Consider the following 16903-nt stretch of genomic DNA (forward strand, 5'->3'; position numbering starts at 1 on the left):
CAAATTAATCCTGTCTCTTATAAACTTCTTCTTCCTCCTTCTCTTCGTATCCCTAATGCCTTTCACGTCTCTCTTCTCAAACCACTCATCCTCAACCGTTTTTCTCCCAAATCTGTTCCTCCCACTCCTGTTTCCGGCTCCTCGGACGTCTTCTCGGTCAAGGAAATTTTGGCTGCCAAAAAGGTCAGAGGGAAAAATTTTTTTTTAGTAGACTGGGAGGGTTGTGGTCCTGAAGAGAGATCCTGGGAACCTGAGGACAACATCCTTGACAAAAGTCTGCTCCTCAGGTTCTCAGGCTCCAAGAAGAGGGGGAGACCCAAGGGGGGGGGGTACTGTTACGCCGAGCGCTCCGGGTCCCCGCTCCTCCCCGGAGCGCTCGCTTCACTCCCTCCGCTGCAGCGCTCCGGTCACGTCCTCTGACCCGGGGCGCTGCGATCCCGCTGCCAGCCGGGATGCGATTCGCGATGCGGGTAGCGCCCGCTCGCGATGCGCACCCCGGCTCCCCTACCTGACTCGCTCCCCGTCTGTTCTGTCCCGGCGCGCGCGGCCCCGCTCCCTAGGGCGCGCGCGCGCCGGGTCTCTGCGATTTAAAGGGCCACTGCGCCGCTGATTGGCGCAGTGGTTCCAATTAGGGTTTTCACCTGTGCACTTCCCTATATTACCTCACTTCCCTTGCACTCCCTTGCCGGATCTTGTTGCCTTAGTGCCAGTGAAAGCGTTCCTTGTGTGTTCCTTGCCTGTGTTTCCAGACCTTCTGCCGTTGCCCCTGACTACGATCCTTGCTGCCTGCCCCGACCTTCTGCTACGTCCGACCTTGCTTCTGCCTACTCCCTTGTACCGCGCCTATCTTCAGCAGCCAGAGAGGTGAGCCGTTGCTAGTGGATACGACCTGGTCACTACCGCCGCAGCAAGACCATCCCGCTTTGCGGCGGGCTCTGGTGAAAACCAGTAGTGGCTTAGAACCGGTCCACTAGCACGGTCCACGCCAATCCCTCTCTGGCACAGAGGGTCCACTACCTGCCAGCCGGCATCGTGACAGGGGATACAATGTGTCAGGGAACTATCATCGAGGGATGTATTTTTGGAAAATATTTATTAACTACGAATTACCATCAGTTAATTTATGTGAAACTTTTTGAATCCTTAAGCTAGATGATGTTATGACATAAAGATCATATCTTTATGTATAATGCAATTTTTTTTTACAACACATGCATTATTAATAACCTTGCCTTTATATGGACAAATATATGTTAATTTGTTTCTTTATTACATTCCAAAGTTATTGTTGAAATGTTCCTTTTGTTTAATTCTTATTAAAAAAAAAAAACATAAAAATCATGTTAAATGGGAAAATAAGTTTTCATATGACATTACTGGAGTTTGCACTAACGAATAATTATTTTAGATTTGACAGTGATTTTTTTCTTCAAAAGTATGGAGTTTCTATGGGGTCTTCTGTAGTCCCTGGATTGGCTAACACCTTTATAGCCAATTTTGAGGAGGTTTACATATTTGGGTCCCTTTGCCTGGAGACATCGTCCACGTGGCTGCGCTACGTGGATGATGTCTTAATGCTATGGAAGGGATCGGAGCAATCATTGTCATGTTGAGCAGCTGAACGCTTCTCATAGTACTATTAGATTCACTTTGTTATATGATGTAGAAATTATGAAAACAGAGAAAGGGTTTGCCAATACACTTTTTTTACAAAGCCCACAGATAGAAATAATACGCTGCCCCATAACAGTTTGTGAGGGCGAGGAGGATTTCAAGTAATGACAGTGAGTATCTAAAAAATAACGAAACAAAAAAAATTTCATAAATTTGTACAAAAATGTTATAATAAAAAAATGGTGGAAAAATAGGAGCAGAGGTGGGGGAAATAAACCGTGAGCCCCTGAGAAAACCTAGAGATAGGACCGAAAAGAAACAAAGGAATAACCGAATCTTGTACATAAGTAAATATGACAAGCGTCCATGTATTATTCAGCGCACAGTTAAAAAGTATTGGAAATTATTGGCTACTGACAAAAAGTATGGACTATTGTTTAAAGCTCTACCAATGTTTGCGTTCAGAAAAGGAATGAATATGGGAGTTAATTTATACGTAGTGACATTAGAAAAAAGAAAGTTGACAAAAAAACATTCATGGCAGCTAAAAGAAAGGTACAGTTTCATGTCTCGCGTGCACCCAGTGCAATGGCATTATTATAAGTAGTGACATCCTACATCCCACGAAAGGTCACACAATTCCAGTCAAAGGCACCATACCTGCAACAACACCAACGTAATTCACTTACTGAAATGCCCATGTGGGTTTGTATATGTCGGTCAGATGTCTCGTGCTATTAAGACAAGACATAAATCGGTTATAAGACACTATACACACGTGGAGGCTGGTGCAGGTGTGGTATCACAATATGGGGAAACAACAGTGGCAAGACACTTCAAGGAGAAAGGTCATGTGGCATCTGATCTTAGATGGCAGGTAATAGAAGAGGTAACGATAGTGAATAATGTGGACATGAACAAACAAAATTTGCTGAAAAGGGAAACATTTTGGATTGTAGAACTGGAGTCATTGGAACCTGAAGGCTTGAATGTGAACTCTAACTTTAAAGTCTTTTTGTGAATATTTATGTATAGGTGCGTTTTTCTGTGTGAACACTGTGGTAACGAAGAATAATGGAAGTACGCGCAGTACGTGAATGGTTAATCTTTGAAGTCTCCTTCCACTGCTCACCCATTTAAACTCACCTGAGCCACGATCCTGTGCGCATGACTAAGGAGGCATGCCCCTGAAACATAGCACGGCAGGTTTGTACCCATGTCTCTTTCCATCTGACAGAGGTATGTGCTTTATCCATTTTGCGATATGGCATCATCTATATCTTACATCATGAAACAGGGATGAGCGAATCGAATCTAACGAATCCAAATTCATTACGAATTTCAGGAAAAATTCGATTCACAACGAATGTGAATATTGCTGCGATTCAATTGCATGAATCTCTTCATTAAACTCCATTTAGTGCGGTCCAGGATCCAGGGCATCTAAAATGGCGGAACCACCTGTGAGGACATGGGGCAAGGAATCCTGGGAAGGTGGGAACAAGGGTAGGCGGCATGATTCTGAATCACATGCAGCATGCAGCCTTTCAGCAGCCAGCTACCCCTGTGATGTCACAGCCCTATGTAATCAGCAGCCATCCTGTGGCCAGTCACTTCAGCCTTTTATTGCAGAGAGATAGATAGGGACAGACAGCGCTGTGTGTTGCACAGAAAAGCATTTTTCCAGCAGCGATTCACCTCCCAGTCACTACAGCGTTCTATTACAGAGAGCAGTGTGTTGCACATAACAGCAGCGATTCACCTCAAGCCCAAATCCAGCCTAGAAGCACTGATAGGGAAGGGAGTGAGAGTAAGAGAGAGTTTAATTTATGGTGTAGTACACAGCAACTGTGTGCTGCAGCACTGGTGTGTACTGCTGGTGTTGTACACAAATGCTTTTTTAAGCGTACTGGAGCGCATTGTCCTCTCCTCATGAGTGCATACCACATACATACACTAAGTGGTGTACTATTTTGTTCCTGTTAAAGTCTTAGGGGACTAGATATTGTGAAAGGCCAGGCAAAAGTACACACCGGCTGGTGTTGTACACAAATACTGTTTTAAGCATAGTGGAGCGCATTGTCCTCCCCTCATATACGCACTAAGTATGTCCGGCAGGAGAAGTGCCAGGACATGCACAGAGGAGTATCAGAGGCCTAAATTCATCAGGCAGAGGTCGCAGCAGACATGGGGCAAGTGGCAGCAGGAGTCGCAGCGAGAGGCCTGAGCTCTCGGTATCAGCTAGCGGTCGTGTCTCGACCAGCAACCCATCTGCCGTCATCGATTGGTTAACACGATCATCCACTTCATCACAAGTGATATCTGACACCCCCAGTCAACAGTCGGTGGGTTCCTTCAGTTGGCATGGCCCAGGAGCAGTCCCTTTCCTCCCATTGCCTTTGTCCTATGCTGTTCCGTCCACCACAGAAGTATCTTATGCTGTGGGTTCAGCTCCACTATTTTGTGAGGACGATCTACTAGAAGTCAGCAGCTACTGCCCAGCCAAGAAGGGGAGGAGACATCCGCTGCTTCCTCCGCTAGGCGGGCATATAGTGATGCGGAGAGTGACGTGGGAGGTGGTGTTGCAAGCGTTCAGGGTGCTGAAGCAGACACTGTTGAGGAACCTGAGGAGGATATCAGTGACGTGCACACAACTGTTGATGATGAAGCCAATCGCACTTCATCATCATCAGGAGAAGAGGGTTGCAGGTTGTCCATGAGGCAGCAGCTGAGCCAGCAAGGCGGTAGCACGGTTTGCAGTCAGCGTGGTGGCAGTAGTGGAAATTATGGAGCCAAACATGCCTGGGGGAGACCACCTGCTTCGAGGCAGCCTACCTTCCCGGGAGGTAGTGGAACAGGGGTTCCTGGAGACGGCGGCAGTAGCAGTCAATTAGTGCGGACTGTAGATGGGAAAATCAGCTACTCGGCGGTGTGGCAGTTTTTCATCAAGCATCCGGAGGAGGTTCACATGGCCACATGTAAGATATGTCGGCAGAAGGGGAAGCGTGGCTAGGGTCCCAATGTTGGCACCACGGCCCTGCGTCAACATATGCAGCATAACCATAAAGCGGCCTAGGAGAACGTGGTGTTCAATGTGGTGGTCCAGCCTGCTGCATCACCCAGTGGCACGCCGCTCCCTGTTTCAGACAGCTAAGGCTCCACCACCTCAGCCGAAGAGAGCTGTGTGTCATGCCCTCCTTCTGATGCTCCAGATGCTCCTGCTCCTCCTACTTCGAGTCAGTCATTCCGCCAGCAATCCATCTGCAAAGCCGTGTCCAAGAGACAACTCATCCAACAGTGTAGAAGATGAATGTGCTCCTGTCCAAGTTGCTGGTGCTGCAGTCCATCCCTTATCAAGTGGTGGACTCTGCACCTTTCAGAGAACTGATGGCTTGTGCCGAGCCGAGGTGGAGAGTGCCAAGACGTAATTTCTTTGCAAAGAAGGCAGTACCAGCCCTGCACAATTTTGTGGAACAGAAGGTGGGCAAGTCCTTGAGCCTGTCGGTGTGTACCAAAGTGCACGGCAGCGCCAACGTGTGGAGCTGTAACTATGATCAGGGACTCCGCCTCCTCATCCTCCACCGTGTCCTCAGCTTCCACTGCATGGACAAGTCTCAGTGCCTCTTCAGCATACCATGTGTGCAGGGCACGGCGGTGTCATTAATAGGGTGAGAGTACGGCCTTCCAGGTGAAGTTTTTACCCCCCCCCCCCCCCCCGGGTACAATGGACCACACGTTGTTCCCTTCCACCTTTTCGAGGAAAGTGTTACTCGTCTTAAAAAGTGCAGCCCCACATAGGAACCAATCCCTATTTCCATCTAAAAACCCTGGGAAATGGAAGTTTGTAGGCGGAAATAGGGAGAGATTCCTGTGTGGGGGCCGCACTTTTTAGGTCGAGTAACACTTGCCAAGAAGGGAATTAATAATGCGAGAGTAGGGCCTTACAGGGGAAGTTTTTACCCCCACTGGTTACAATGGACCATACGTTGTTCCCACCTTTTAGAGGTCTTTGCATCACATCGATACTTGGCGGTGTAGGTGGCACATGGTGTTTTTTCCTTTTGTTTAATAAAAAAAAATTTTGGGTCCATATATTTGATCCTAAGAATATTATTAAAAGTTAAGTTTTACGTAATGCATATCCTCAATACTTACTTGTGCACACTAACACTTTTACGAAAGAGACCGTTTTCTGTGGCTTACCTGCCTCAGCTACCATTCTGATCCTACCACCTGCTTAATGCCACACATCTGATGCCAAGTTCTCCTTATTTCACCCACCTTAGTCACCGGATTCTAGTACTGCCACCCACCACACCACTCTGTCACCGAGTCACTTTCAGGACTCCTGATGCTGCTGCTGCTGCCACCTCCAGGCTGTCTCATACTGCCACCAAATGTTCTTCTCATGCTGCTGCCACCTCCAGGCTGTGTCATTCAGCCACTATATGATCTCCTCATACTGCCGCCAACTCACGGCTGTTTCATTCAGCCACTATATAATCTCCTCATGATTCCGCCACCTCCAGGGTATGTCATTCAGCCACTATATGGTCTCCTCATGCTGCCGCCACCTCCACGCTGTGTCACTCAGGCACTATATGGTCTCCCATGCTGCCAACACCTCCAGGCTCTGTCATTGTGCCGCTCCGGCAGTGATTCTAATAGCGACGCCTCTGATCTGCATGTCATACTGAATAACAGTATTTTTTCACTAACCCAACACACTCCATATGCGTGTTACATAAAGGCAAAGTGTTCTACTCCCCTATTGAGTCTCTCTGTAGGTCAGAAAAAGCCAGAAATCGTCCGAATCGAATTTTTCAAAAATTCACTGATCTCCATCATGAAACGTGAAATGTGATACTGATGTTACCATTCAGTATCACAGTTACCATTCTGATCCTACCACCTGCTTGATGCCACACATCTGATGCCAAGTTCACCCACCTTAGTCACCGGATTCTAGTATTGCCACCCACCGCACCACTCTGTCACCTAGTCACTTTCAGGACTCCTGATGCTGCTGCTGCCACCTCCAGGCTGTCTCATACTGCCACCATATGTTCTCCTCATTCTGCCATCATAAGTTCTCCTCATGCTGATGCCAGCTCCAAGCTGTCTCATACTGCCACCAAATGTTCTCCTCATGCTGCTGCCACCTCCAGGCTGTGTCATTCAGCCACTATATGGTCTCCTCATGCTGCCGCCACCTCCAGGCTGTGTCATTCAGGCACTATATGATCTCCTCATACTGCCGCCAACTCACGGCTATGTCATTCAGCCACTATATGATCTCCTCATGCTGCCGCCAACTCACGGCTGTGTCATTCAGCCACTATATGATCTCCTCATGATTCCGCCACCGCCAGGGTGTGTCATTCAGCCTCTATATGGTCTCCTCATGCTGCCAACACCTCCAGGCTCTGTCATTGTGCTGCTCCGGCAGTGATTCTAATAGTGACACCTCTGATCTGCATGTCATACTGAATAACAGTATTTTTTCACTAACCCAGCACACTCCCTATGCGTGTTACAGCAAGGCAAAGTGTTCTACTCCCCTATTGAGTCTCTCTTTAGGCCAGAAAAAGGCAGAAATCGTCCGAATCAAATTTTTCAAAAATTTGCTGATCTCTATCATGAAACGTGAAATGTGATACTGAAGTTTAAAGAATAAATAAGAATTCATTGGAGTTGGTGTCAGAAGATTCTTTCTATATACTTTACTGTCTGCTGATTAACATGCCTTGATAACTGTGTTGGAAGATAGTGCTGTGGGGGTCCGTAGAGCCCGACTATCAAGGACGTTGCTTATTACAGTCTAGTGTGCGCAAATGGTAACTTCTGTGGATGTTATGGAAATGTTGTCCTATTCTGACCCCTATAACTTTTTTATTTCTCCTTATACGGGGATGTATGAAGGTCATTTTTTGCGCCCCAATCTGTAGTTTTTAACAGGACCATTTATTAGTTACTAACTACAACTCCCAGCATGCCCTGATACAGCCTGTGGTTCAGCAGCTGCCCCAAACAAAAACTACAACTCCCAGCATGTTGGACTATATAGTAGTATATAGTATAGGTCAGTGGTTTCCAACCAGGGGTGCCTCCAGCTGTTGCAAAACTACAAATCCCAGCAAGCCCGGACAGCTGTTGGCTGTCCAAGAATGCTGGAAGTTGCAGTTTTGCAACAGCTGGAGTCGCTCTGAGTGTGAAACACTGGTATAGTATATGGTGCAACATTCTGGGAGTTGGAGGATTGGTTGGTTAAATATTGGCCATTGCATTGCATTTTAACCCATTAATGACCATGGATGTCTATACTCGTCCATGTGCCGTTAACGCGGGTATGGCGCGGGCTCCCGATTCGAGCCCGCGTCATACAAGCTGGCCCCAAGCTGATTCCAGTAGCTGGGGGCCGGCGTTAATAGCCAACAAGCGGTGATCACCGCGGCCAGCTATTAACCCTTTAGATCGCTGCTGTCAAAGCTGACAGCGGCGTCTAAAGGTGCCTTTATCCCGTCCCTGGTGGTCCAGTGGGGTGGATCGCCCCCCCCCCCCCACAGTGCGATCACGGGGGCAATCCACTTCTGAGGTAGCCTGAGGGCTTACCTCTCGTCCTATGGCAGCTCATGCGCTCAGAATGATCAGGCAGGACCAGGCTTTATCAATCGAGCGCAGAGCACACAGATCAATGTGGTTTTAAGGAACCGCATTGATCTGTATGAGGAATCAAATTCTCCTAAAAGTCCCCTATGGGGACTAAAAGTGTAAAAAATAAAAAGTTTAAAAACACACACATTAACCGCTTCCTTATTATAAGTTTAAATCACCCCCTTTTCCCAAATTCCATATTAAAAAATATATAAGCATAATAAAAATAAACATATGTGGTATGCGTAAATGCCCAAATTATAAAAATATATAGTTAATTAAACCGCACGGTCAATGGCGTACGTGCAAAAAAATTCCAAAGTCCAAAATAGCGTCTTTTTTGGTCACTTTTTATACCATAAAAAATGAATAAAAAGCGATCAAAAAGTCTGAACAAAATAAAAATGGTTCCGATGAAAACTTCCGCTCACGGCGCAAAATATGAGCCCTAATATCACCCCATAGGTGATAAAATAAAAATGGCCAATTTTAAATGTATTCATTTTCGTGCATGTAGTTATGAAGTGCGACAAAATCAAACCTATATAAGTAGGGGATCATTTTAACCGTATGGACCTACAGAATAAAGAGAAGGGGTCATTTTTACTGAAAAATGTAGTGCGTAGAAACGGAAGCCCCCAAGAGTTACAAAATGGCGTTTTTTCTTAAATTTTGTGGTACAATAATTTTTTTTTGCCGTTTCGCCATAGATTTATGGGTAAAATGATTGACAACAAAGTAGAATTGGTGGCGCAAAAAAAAGCCATCATATGTTTTTTTAGGTGCAAAATTAGGGTTATGATTTTTAAAAGGTATGGAGGAAAAAACGAAAGTGCAAAAACAGAAAAACGACTTAAAGGGGTAAACATTTTATTTTTTTAAATCACCTTGTGCTAGAAAGTTAAACAGATTTGTAAATGACATCTATTTAAAAAAATCTTAATCCTTCCAATAGTTATCAGCTGCTGTATACTACGGAGGAAGCTCTTTTCTTTTTGAATTTCCTTTCTGTCTGAGCACAGTGCTCTCTGCTGACACCTCTGTCCATTTTAGGAACAGTTCCTGACATGGACAGAGGTGTCAGCAGAGAGCACTGTGGTCGGACAGATAGGAAATTCAAAAAGAAAAAAACTTTCTGTGGATCATACAGCAGCTGATATGTACTGGAAGGATTAAGATTTTTTAAATAGAAGTCATTTACAAATCTGTTTGACTTTCTGGCATCAGTTGATTTAAAAATTTTTTTTTTTTTCCAGTGGAGTATCCCTTTAAGTAACTAGACTGACCAAGATGGAGTCATTTGGGATTGTGTACGCAGATTTGATTTAAAAAAAAAAATGTTTTCCAGTGGAGTAGCCCTTTAAGGTAAGCGCATGCCCACTGACAGGAATGATCTGGAGTGGGGCATAAGTCCACACGCCTGCGCGGCGGTGAAGGCGCTCCACTGATGATGAATGGTTGGCGGTTTATGAGGTCATCTATTGGAATATCCAAACGCCGGTCTATGATACAGAACTGTTGATTGGACATTAGAGAGGGTAGGTCTAATAAGGGAATTTAAAACTACAACTCCCAGCATGCCCGGACAGCCGAAGGCTGTCCGGGCATGCTGGGAGTTGTAGTTTTTGCAGCAGCTGGAAACACACTGTTAGGAAAAAATTGACCTATAAGGTGATTTCCACCATTAGGGGGCGCTCTCTCACTCTGTCTATTGCAGATCACCTCTCAGGATATGGAGGATCCCATCGACCAGGTGACAGAGGCAGCAGAGAAGATGGAGGCCATGCAGCTGGGGGCCGATAAGCCTCTCTATATGAGAATTGGCGGGATGCTGGTGTTACCGGTACCGGTGTCCGGACCGCTCTTCAGCAAAGAGGAGATGGAGAAATAAAGTTGTGTTATAAATAAATGCAATAATAATAAAAAAAAAAAAGTGTAAGTGCCCAGCGTGTTCCGTGTCCCGTCCGCTAGTGCAAATCCATGATTTTAGGATGTATGAAGCGATGGGAGCCAGAGATCTCTGTGACTCCAACCCTCCCCCAACCACAGGCAGACAGTACATTATATGAGCTGTGGGGTTGGGCTGTAGTCGTAGTCAGACACCGGTCTCTTCAGTTTGTTCCTGTCCTGGCACCTGGCGCGATTCAATATCTCATTCTGGCAATGAATAACTTTACATTCCGCCAAGGTCACCTCGTAAATCGTATGTGAACTGTTCCGTAACCTGCAGAGCGCGTAGGACGACACGCCGCAGCACGGAGCAGTGTATTTTTTTCATGGGTTGAGCTGTTTCATGGTGCAAAATATATCCAGACCAGGGATAGTTAAAGGGGTAGTCCAGTGGTGAAAAACGTATCCCCTATCCTAAGGATTGGGGATAAGTTTGAGATCGCGGGGGGTTCGACCGCTGGTGCCCCCCGCGATCTCTCTGTACGGAGGCCAGGCTCGCTGGCCAGATAGCGCGTGTTGACCACCGCACGAAACGGCGGCCGGCACACCCCCTCAATACAGCGCTATGGCAGAGCCGGAGATTGTCGAAGGCAGCACTCCAGCTCTGCCATAGAGTTGTATTGAGGGGGCGTGTCAGCCGCCGCCGCTTCGTGCGGTGGTCAACACGCCCCCCTCCGACAAATCTCCTAATTTACAAATCTGTTTAACTTTCTGGCATCAGTTGATTAATTTTTTTTTTTTTTCCAGTGGAGTACCCCTTTAAATAACTAGACTGACCAAGATGGAGTCATTTGGGATTGTGTATGCAGATTTGGGGGCGTGGAGCCTTACAATAACAATCACATCCTGACACCCGGATTCATCATTTATTGTTTTTTTATATTCTCCGGCTGTTGTGGGACTACAGCTCCCAGCAGGGTTATTGGGATGTGATGCAGAGTCACAGATTGTCAGCTCTTGTGGTTTGCCTTTTACTTTTGATGGGGAGGATGGGGGTCGTTAACCCTATAAGAGCCAATACTGATGTTCCTGGGGGGTCCGGCTGCAGCGGTGGCGATAGGCTGGCACCTCGCGCTACCAGGGGGTTAAGGTGTTTAACATGCGCCTTGTCTCAGGTATAATGTGTCTCTTTTATGGCGGGATGTAGCCGCGTGCGGAGGCGCCAGTAATTAGGTGTCTCCATCTGTGCGCTTTTTCTTGTCGAGACACAACACGCGATAAATTATTGTTAGGGCTCCACTTTGCAGCCGTAAAGATAAAACAAAACAGCAAATTTTCTCTCCATTTTTCTGCATTTTAATTGCTCGCCATATTTCAGGATTTTTTATGGGAATTTTATGTCTATTTATGTTGCTGCATCCCGGCGCTGCGGAGGAACACGACGCACGTCAGCCCCGAAACGCTGACATATTCAAGAATCTTCATGTTTATGGGGAAAGTTTGGTGAAAAAAAAAAAGTTTATGAATTTTGATGTAGCCGTAGCATTTATAGAGAAATGTCGCAACATCCGACCCGAGCGACGGTGTCCGCGAGATTTACGGAGCGAGACGACAAAGGTCCGGATCTGAAAGAGAAAGCAAAATTTCGTCCTTCTGTGACAAAATTAAGATTAACTTAAAATGGTGTTCTTAAAACGGTTCTTACAAAAATATTTGCCAGTGTAAGATGCACCAATTTAAAAAAAAGATTTAACCAAGTGGAAATTGCAGCACAAACGTAAAAAAACGTTGTCTTGGACCTTCCTCAGCTGGCTGTGCGGCCCGAGACAATACATCACAAGTCAGGTGTTGAAAGGGCGCTTGGCTGCGCCGTCTGTTGTGTGTGTATCCAGCCCCCTTATGATGTTACCGGCGCACATTCATCATCACATGGACAAGCTTTATGACTATGTCCAGCCCGCAAGGATAGAGCCCAGCAAGGATAACTAGTGCTGCTCAGCAGCACTAGTTAACTCTTTGGAAAGTATATCTATAGATGGCTGTATATACTGTAGCCACACATCCACTTACCACCCTGGCTCCTGCTCTGGCCTGGTTTGGTGTAGCTCCACCTTCAGTTATGGCTTCATTAGAGGCGGAGCTACAGCCAGGAGCTAAGGAGGTAAATATGGCTCTGTTAACACTGTATGTTTTGTATAATGTGAACAGAACCTTTCTGGTAGTGTCTTCCCAAACAGCGAGCCTCCAGGTGTTGCTAAACTACAACCTCCATCATTTCCAGACAGCCTTCGGCTGTCTGGAAATGATGGAGTTTGTAGTTTAGCAACAACTGCAGGCTCCCTATTTGGGAACACAATGTTTCTTGGGCACTCTTAAAGATTATTATTATTATTAATTTAGTTATTTATTTGTTTATTTATTACTGAAAACGTGAGGGGTTCTCCGTCTTTTTATTCAGCCATATACCAACCAAATCGCAATATCCTGACATTACCAGGGTTGGTACTGCCCCCCCCATCGTTAATTACATTAGACTGTTACCGTATAGGGCCAGGTGCGCCATTTCTGATGCTCCAGGCCTCTTGGTATTCCATCTTTCAGGTACCCCTGTGGCAGTGGGTAACGAGGTAATAATTAGGGGATATCGATAGCTGTTTTTGGAGCCAACTCTAAGCCCCAGCTTAGTAATGGACTCTGTCAATAATAAAGCCTCCACTACTAAGCCTGAAAATAAAAATAAAAAACACATTGAAAAAACATTTTATTACAAGAAACTCACCCACAAGCCTTTATTAACCATTTTATAGAAATAAAAAAAATACATTATCGTACTCTATGAAATATGAAGTAATTCCCCGACCAAATCTGAAGTAATTCACCGCACACACAGATATGAACGAGGAAAAAAGGAAAACACAAAAAATGGGTTAGTATTTATAGAGTGTTAAACTACAACCCCCATCATTCCCAGACTGCAGTATTATAGTAGTTATAGTAGACAATGAGATCAAGAGGGGGACCGCACCACTATTACACTCAGAGTCCTTGGTGAGGATCGCTAGCAGGAGTGGTGGTGGTAGTACATGGGACCAGGGGTTCAAATGAAGCGCAGAAAAGACAAAATTCAAATGTGTAGCAAGGAGAAAATAAGGCTTCAGCACTCACCCAGATCGATGAAATTCTTTTATTTTCAGTACAACATCAGCATATGGGTCCGCTGGCCGGTGGTGGGGAGGAGGAGAGAGGATGCTGCAGGAGCAGCCTGCTTCACCGCGGCTTTGGCATCCTCTCTCCCCCTCCCCACCACCGGCCAGCGGACCCATATACTGATGTTGTACTGAAAATAAAAAAATTTAATCGATCTGGGTGAGTGCTGAAGCCTTATTTTCTCCTTGCTACACATTATAGTAGTTATATTCTTGTACATAGGGGCAGTATTATAGTTGGTATATTCTTGTATATAGGAGCAGTATTATAGTAGTTATATTCTTGTATATAGGAGCAGTATTATAGTAGTTATATTCCTGTATATAGGAGCAGTATTATAGTTGGTTTATTCTTGTATATAGGAGCAGTATTATAGTAGCTATATTCTTGTATATAGGAGGCAATATTATAGTAGTTGTATTCTTGTATATAGGAGCAGTATTATAGTAGTTATATTCTTGTATATAGGAGCAGTATTATAGTAGTTATATTCTTGTATATAGGAGGCAGTATTATAGTAGTCATATTATATATAGGTGTCAGCATTATAGTAGTTATATTCTTGTATATAGGAGAAGTATTATAGTAGTTATATTCTTGTATATAGGAGCAGTATTATAGTAGTTATATTCTTGTATATAGGAGCAGTATTATAGTAGTTATATTCTTGTATATAGGAGCAGTATTATAGTTGGTTTATTCTTGTATATAGGAGCAGTATTATAGTAGTTATATTCTTGTATATAGGAGGCAGTATTATAGTAGTTATATTCTTGTATATAGGAGCAGTATTATAGTAGTTATATTCTTGTATATAGGAGGCAGTATTATAGTAGTCATATTATATATAGGTGGCAGTATTATAGTAGTTATATTCTTGTATATAGGAGAAGTATTATAGTAGTTATATTCTTGTATATAGGAGGCAGTATTATAGTAGTTATACTTTTGTACATAGGGGGCAGTATTATAGTAGTTATATTCTTGTATATAGGAGCAGTATTATAGTAATTATATTCTTGTATATAGGAGCAGTATTATAGTAGTTATATTCTTGTATATAGGAGCAGTATTATAGTAGTTATATTCTTGTATATAGGAGGCAGTATTATAGTAGTTATATTCTTGTATATAGGAGCAGTATTATAGTAGTTATATTTTGATATATAGGAGCAGTATTATAGTAGTTATATTCTTGTATATAGGAGAAGTATTATAGTAGTTATATTCTTGTATATAGGAGCAGTATTATAGTAGTTATATTCTTGTATATAGGAGCAGTATTATAGTAGTTATATTCTTGTACATAGGGGCAGTATTATAGTTGGTATATTCTTGTATATAGGAGCAGTATTATAGTAGTTATATTCTTGTATATAGGAGCAGTATTATAGTAGTTATATTCTTGTATATAGGAGCAGTATTATAGTTGGTTTATTCTTGCATATAGGAGCAGTATTATAGTAGTTATATTCTTGTATATAGGAGCAGTACTATAGTAGTTATATTCTTGTATATAGGAGGCAGTATTATAGTAGTCATATTATATATAGGTGTCAGTATTATAGTAGTTATATTCTTGTATATAGGAGAAGTATTATAGTAGTTATATTCTTGTATATAGGAGCAGTATTATAGTAGTTATATTCTTGTATATAGGAGCAGTATTATAGTAGTTATATTCGTGTATATAGGAGGCAGTATTATAGTAGTTATATTCTTGTATATAGGAGCAGTATTATAGTAGTTATATTCTTGTATATAGGAGCAGTATTATAGTAGTTATATTCTTGTATATAGGAGGCAGTATTATAATAGTTATATTCTTGTATATAGGAGGCAGTATTATAGTAGTTATATTCTTGTATATAGGAGAAGTATTATAGTAGTTATATTCTTGTATATAGGAGCAGTATTATAGTAGTTATATTCTTGTATATAGGAGCAGTATTATAGTAGTTATATTCTTGTATATAGGAGCAGTATTATAGTTGGTTTATTCTTGTATATAGGAGCAGTATTATAGTAGTTATATTCTTGTATATAGGAGGCAGTATTATAGTAGTTATATTCTTGTATATAGGAGCAGTATTATAGTAGTTATATTCTTGTATATAGGAGGCAGTATTATAGTAGTCATATTATATATAGGTGGCAGTATTATAGTAGTTATATTCTTGTATATAGGAGAAGTATTATAGTAGTTATATTCTTGTATATAGGAGGCAGTATTGTAGTAGTTATACTTTTGTACATAGGGGGCAGTATTATAGTAGTTATATTCTTGTATATAGGAGCAGTATTATAGTAATTATATTCTTGTATATAGGAGCAGTATTATAGTAGTTATATTCTTGTATATAGGAGCAGTATTATAGTAGTTATATTCTTGTATATAGGAGGCAGTATTATAGTAGTTATATTCTTGTATATAGGAGCAGTATTATAGTAGTTATATTTTGATATATAGGAGCAGTATTATAGTAGTTATATTCTTGTATATAGGAGAAGTATTATAGTAGTTATATTCTTGTATATAGGAGCAGTATTATAGTAGTTATATTCTTGTATATAGGAGCAGTATTATAGTAGTTATATTCTTGTACATAGGGGCAGTATTATAGTTGGTATATTCTTGTATATAGGAGCAGTATTATAGTAGTTATATTCTTGTATATAGGAGCAGTATTATAGTAGTTATATTCTTGTATATAGGAGCAGTATTATAGTTGGTTTATTCTTGCATATAGGAGCAGTATTATAGTAGTTATATTCTTGTATATAGGAGCAGTACTATAGTAGTTATATTCTTGTATATAGGAGGCAGTATTATAGTAGTCATATTATATATAGGTGTCAGTATTATAGTAGTTATATTCTTGTATATAGGAGAAGTATTATAGTAGTTATATTCTTGTATATAGGAGCAGTATTATAGTAGTTATATTCTTGTATATAGGAGCAGTATTATAGTAGTTATATTCGTGTATATAGGAGGCAGTATTATAGTAGTTATATTCTTGTATATAGGAGCAGTATTATAGTAGTTATATTCTTGTATATAGGAGCAGTATTATAGTAGTTATATTCTTGTATATAGGAGGCAGTATTATAATAGTTATATTCTTGTATATAGGAGGCAGTATTATAGTAGTTATATTCTTGTATATAGGAGCAGTATTATAGTAGTTATATTCTTGTATATAGGGGCAGTATTATAGTAGTTATATTCCTGTATATAGGAGCAGTATTATAGTAGTTATGTTCTTGTATATAGGAGCAGTATTATAGTAGTTATGTTCTTGTATATAGGAGCAGTATTATAGTAGTTATATTTGTGTACATAGGGGCAGTATTATAGTAGTATTACTGGTCACTGGAGTTATACTTGGAATAAATTTCCAGTCTCTGCAACAAGGACGATGATTGGGAGACAATTTTGATTTCTTGTAAATTTTCTTGCAGTGGATTCTTCCTTTTGTGCCTGCCATAAAGGGGTTAAGTCGATTTCCCTGTTCGCTGGCCAGACAAGCGGTCC

This window comes from Hyla sarda, chromosome 9, assembly GCF_029499605.1.
Source record: "Hyla sarda isolate aHylSar1 chromosome 9, aHylSar1.hap1, whole genome shotgun sequence".
Lineage (NCBI taxonomy): Eukaryota > Metazoa > Chordata > Amphibia > Anura > Hylidae > Hyla > Hyla sarda.